Consider the following 5,714-nt stretch of genomic DNA (forward strand, 5'->3'; position numbering starts at 1 on the left):
TAGTGTGCACGGGGGCGATTGCCAACCACTTGACGACCAACGGTGGCTCGATGATGTCCTCTTCCTAGACGAAACTTTCATGTTCTTCCTCTTCTAGATTGAGCCATCCCAATAAATCAACCATATTGATCTCTTTTAGTTGAACTTCTCGATCCTCCTGTATCGCCCATGGCGACCACAAGGACTCGCCGAAAACTCCAACCCCACTTCAGCAAGGCCGGGGAAGGGAACTAGCCGCCTCCTTGAACCAGCCTGATCGACGGCGAGGGGCAGCTAGGGAAGATTACAAGGAGAAAATAGACTCTCTACGGAGGCCATCTTGATGCACCTTGTTACATTACTTGTTACGAGTTATCTTGTTATAAAACTATCTGTTACAACTACTTTACAACACTTGCAGTGAATACCTTGTTGAAACTGCGTATTGATTTTTTGTGCTGCTCGCTGGGTTCGGCACTCTTACTTATCAAAAAACTATGATCAATCCCCTTACACATACAAATATAAAGATCACTTCACAAAATATATAGTGGTAGTGTGAGCAGAATTCTGAGAATGGGGGGAGCCATGGCCACAACTCGCCCCTTGCCAGCTCCTTCTCTGGCTGGAGGACATGCAAACCCTAGGTTTTATGCTAGGGGAAAACATGCGCATGATATTCATAATTTTTGAGGAAAAGAAGTATTTTTAGGGAAGGAAGTTTAACATAGATATACTAAATAGATTTTGTTGAGGCTATATTTTTGAGAAATTGATTTATTATTATTTAAATTGCTTACCACATGTGTCACATGGTTTTTTGAGAAATTGTCTTTTTATTTTTTGAGAAGATTTTGAGAAATTGTTATTTTTGAGGGAAATTGTTATTATGAGCAGATGGTTTAAGAATTATCACTGCGCATTGGGCCGGGCCGCACCTGGCGCTCATCTTCGCGTTTGGGTGGTCTGAGGAGCCCAACTGGAGCCCTGGATCGAGCCGACACGGACTAGGGCTGGCCTCCGCCGCCCCTATATATATAAGAAGAAGGAAGATGCGGCGCCGTCTCTTCCCCCGATCTTGAATCGACTCGAGTCGGAAGCTAAAACGATCGAAAATCCCCAAATCGCTTAGGCCCTGTTTGGTTCGTAAGTCCTAGGACTTTTTTTAGTCCCAATTTATAAATTCTAAATCCCTAAAAAGTTCCTATCTGTTTGGTTTTTGGGACTTATCTTTACCTACTAATAAAGCGGCTATCGCTTCTGGTCGTCCGTCATTGAAATTACCCTTCAAGGTGGTAAAAATTACCCACCAATGCCACCCGTAAGTGGAAAACGATTCAAGTTTTCGGACTAAAAATCGCCACCTCATTCGCTGATTTATAGGGGCGCGACGAGTAGAAGTGGCAGAACAACAAGCAGCAGGGTGGTTGGCCGATCGTTCCTCCACCGAGGAGGGCAGGGTTCGATCCCCAGCTTGCACAAATTTAATCTTTCTTTTCTCATCCATGTATGCGTTCATGGGCCGGCCCATGGCTTTACTCCCCTGTTTCTTCTCATTTTACTTATTTGTCTTTTCTGTTTTCTTTCTTTTTTAAATTAATTCGGGTTTTAATATTCTAAAAGCTGCGAGTTTTAAAAAAAATGTTTGAAAAATCATAAAATATATGCGAATTTAGAAAATCATAAATTTTTTGCAGATTCAAAAAATGTTGGTGGTTTTGCAAAACTGTTCGCAAAGTTGTACAAAAATCACAATTTGGAAAACTGGTTGGGAAATAAAATCATGTTCATGATTTTGAAAAAATGATCATGTATTCAAAACATATTCGGGAATCCGAAAAACAATTCCATGGCATTTTAGAAAATGTTCACAAAAATAAAAATAAAACATTTGATTTTTAAAAATTTGTTCCCCAATCTAAAAATATCATCAATTCAAAAAATGGTTGTTGAGTCAAAAAATGTTAATGAGTTTGAAACCGGTTCATACATCTAATTTTTTTTGTAATCAAAACTAATGTTCATGATGTTTTTTGAGAAAATAAAAAATTTCAAAAAAAATGTTTGTCGATTTGGAAAATTGTTCATTGATTCAAAAGTATTTTATGTCTAGAATTCGATTAGTTTTTGGAAAGTCTTTATATATCTTGGTGTTGAGAGTAGTTCGTGGTATGAGATTTATTTTTAAAGTTTTAAACGTTCCCTTGTGCAACATAATGACAAGTGTGGCATGCACTGGCAAACTCATAGCTTTGAGATTTACCGCGTCGAATGCATTGTGATCACGTGCACATCGCGACCATCATCGGCTAGGATGAGGACATAAAATGACAACATGGTGAGCCACTGTGTTAAAATAGAGTACACTCATATATCAGGATATTATGTCATACTCCCTCTGTTCCGAATTACTTGCCACAGAAATAGATGTATCTAAAACTAAAAAATTTCTAAATACATCCATTTTTATGACAAGTAATTCCGAACGGAGGGAGTACTTATTTTGTTAGCCATAATTTTTTGTCTCCCGTTGCAACGCACGGGCATATTTGCTAGTAAGTCTCTATAAGACCATACTGTAATTATAAATCCCTCCTTGAGAATCTTATTTCATAAGTTCCAAATGCCCACTTTAAGTCCCTATAAGTTCCTTATGTTTGGTTTAGATGGAACTTATAGGGACCTTTTTAAGTCCCTAAACCAATAAGTCCGTGGAAACAAACACCCTCTTAGATCCAGAGATGGCGACTGCCGGCGAGTTAGATCGGTTCGAGGATCCGGCTGTGTCGGTGCGTCCTTGTTCTGGTCGGAAGAACAAGAAGGGGTCTTCTTCCAAGGCCCGTAAGGTGGTGATGGTGGAGGCTTCCGTTACCTCCAATCGTCTTCCAGAGAAGCGGTGTTCCAAGAAGGGGTCCTCCATGCACAAGGAGGTGGCGCGTCTTGATGGAAAAGAGGCCACTTGTGGTGATCCCAGGTGCAAGGTGGGTGTTCATCCTCCGGTGAACAACATGATGTTTCTAGAGAGGATCGAAAGCATCCTGTCCTCGGATAAGCCCGCCCCCTCGACCCGGAGGAGGACGACGACGCTGACTTCTTCAACGAGATGGACGACAGCATGGCCGCCTTCCAGCAGGATATCTGGAAGGAGGTGAAGGAGAAGGGCTATGTGGAGGTCCCCGACAACTACGAGAAAAAGGCCGCAGAAATCAGACTTGAGGGGTACAAGCGGGCATACCGTAGCGTGTTTGGCAAAGATCCGCCGCCTGAGCTACTCATAAAGGCCGCCTGAGCATCTCCGCCGCCTGAGCGACTCAATCGCCCCCGCCCGAGCTTTATGCGGTCTATCTATCTCTAGTATCGTGAAGAGTACTATCTATCTGTAGTATCCTTAATTAAGAGTACTATCCAGTAGTTGTAATATATGTGGCACTACCCTGCAGGCCGCCAGCCTACCGCCTATCCTATTATGTGTTTCTAATGATGTTCCATGTTGGAACCATCCCTCTATGCTATGCTATCCATATATTCCCCTGTGCCAAGACAGACATGCGTTTTGTTTGTTTGCCAAGTCACGAATTTCTGTTTTCCCTCGTATAACCCTTGAATTTGGTGTGGCTGCTTTTGGCTTCTGATATGTGAAATCTTCTCTTTTCCAAATTTCAGCGCCCAGGGCTTGCTGTCTTGTTTAGCCTTAGCTTTTATCCACTGGCCCGGTTTCATTCAAGGAACTCTGTTTACCATCTGTTGCTCTTCTTGTACGCTTATTCTTAATGATGGAATTTACTCCCTATGTTCCATAATATAAAGTGTTTTTTGAAGCGGATTAGGTGCACTCGGGTGCTCCACCCCTACATTTAAAAATAATTTAATAATTGAAAAAAAGCCAACAAAAATCTTCGATATATTTTTGAACCAAATATGATTAGGTATTGTACTCATATAAAATGTTTGGCTAAGGAATAATTCTCGTTGACTTCATGGCAAAAAAAAACAAAATTATGACAACAATATAGCATGAATAATACTTGTTTCTAGCATTTTTTTGGTAAATCTTTGACCCCGGATACAATAAAGTTATTTCCTATTTAAATTTTTTATACGAGTGCAATACCTGGTCATGTTTGATTCCATAAAAAGTTCCGGGATTTTTTTGACTTTTTTGAATTACTAAATTATTTTTGAATATGGGGGGCGTAGCACCCGAGAGCTCCTATGTATTTTCAATTTTTTTGACACTACACTAGTGTCAAAAAGCGCCTTATATTATGGGGAGCGCCTCGAACTCATTCGAATGAGATATAAAATGGTCTCAGTCACATGACGTATTGATGACGGTGGTGGTTGTTGTCCCCGCCGGTCCCCTGACAGACTGCACAAAACAGATAGAGAAAAATTCACTACAAGGCCTATAACTTGCGTTGGTGCCCACTTTAGTCCCTGTGGTTAGAAATACCCAAAATACAGTCACCAAAATTGCTCTGGGAGGTCATCTACGGTCTATTATACGGTTTGGTCTACGTACATGCTGATCTGGCCCGAGTCAACCGCTGCCATGTGTGCTTTGACTGCCACATCTGCCAGCTCGCTCAAACATGCACGCACGCAGTTTTTTTTTGCAAAGTCGCCAGAACAAAAGAGCTGCCCCCACCTGGTCGGACCGAGCCGCACCCTGTTCCCCACCTGGTCCGACGGAAAGAAAGCAGATGGATAGGAGGAAATATTGTGGTAGGAGGAAACCACCCCAGGTGGATGCGGCTGCTCGGGGAAGGCCAGCGGCTGGAACACAACTGGAACTGGACGGCGGTGCGGTCTTGGTAGGGTGCGACTGGTCAGGGGAGGCGGCGTTGTGACGGGATGCCGCTGCAGCCGACCAGCGGAGGCGACATTGTGACGGGGAGGCGGCATGGTCAGGGCCGGCGGTTGCAGCTGGTTAGACTTTGACAGCGGATGGCAGTGTCCGGCCGGTAAGGTGCCCGCAGTGGAAACCCTTCCTCGATACGTTCATCATGGGACGAGAGGCAGAACGAGGGGAGAAAGAAGAACGGGTGAGGGAGCCCGCCGGGGTGGTCGTAGGAGAGGTGCCGAGGCGGTTGGGTTGTGCGAGAGGAGAGGTCCGGCGATGATAGGCACGTAGCCCCATCGACGGCGAGCGAGCAGGCAGGCAGGCAGGGGTTGCGGCTTTCGCGCACTGGCAAAGGGAAGCAAGCGGCACCAGCAGTAGGAGTGATCGGACGACATGAGAGAGCGTGCATGAGTGCAGTTGCAGGGCTGCGGAAATAGAGCGTGGAGGAAACAAAAACACAACAAGGGAGAGGGGTGGAGGAAGGATTCAGCCGACGTACATTGCGATTTGAACTGAGATTGACAAAATAGCGGGCGACCAAGGCCCACGCATGCCGCCGCCCACCCGCGGTTGCTCCGTCGCTACGAAACTGCGTCGCCCTAACGGAGGTGAGCTACCCCGCCGCCCAGCTGCGGTTGCTCCTCCAAGGCGACCACCTCGAGGAGCGCCTCCTCCTCGTCCCCCTGCTCACGTCCCTGGCCGGTTCCTCGCGCCCGCGGCAACCCCAGCCGCCGCTGCCAAACCCGGCCACCGCTCCCCTCTCGCTGACTTCGGCATGCAGGGCCAGGCGGATCGTTCCTGACGGTGAGACGACCACGCGGACCTGCTGTTGCAGCTGCCGCCCGCCTGATCAAGTCCCCGCCCAGCTGCTGCTGTTGGCGACTGTTGATTG

General features: G+C 45.7%; 1 long non-coding RNA gene across 1 annotated transcript; it reads right to left on the reverse strand.

Annotated features, from left to right (window-relative positions):
- Positions 1-2,559: 2,559 nt before the first annotated feature.
- LOC123153095 (uncharacterized) lies at positions 2,560-3,409 on the reverse strand. Its single transcript, XR_006476372.1, has 2 exons — positions 3,215-3,409; positions 2,560-3,117 (listed from the first exon to the last, which is right to left on the reverse strand). It is a non-coding gene; the product is annotated as an uncharacterized lncRNA (long non-coding RNA).
- Positions 3,410-5,714: the final 2,305 nt, after the last annotated feature.

The sequence above is a fragment of the Triticum aestivum genome, chromosome 7A (assembly GCF_018294505.1).
Source record: "Triticum aestivum cultivar Chinese Spring chromosome 7A, IWGSC CS RefSeq v2.1, whole genome shotgun sequence".
In the NCBI taxonomy this organism is placed as follows: Eukaryota; Viridiplantae; Streptophyta; class Magnoliopsida; order Poales; family Poaceae; genus Triticum; species Triticum aestivum.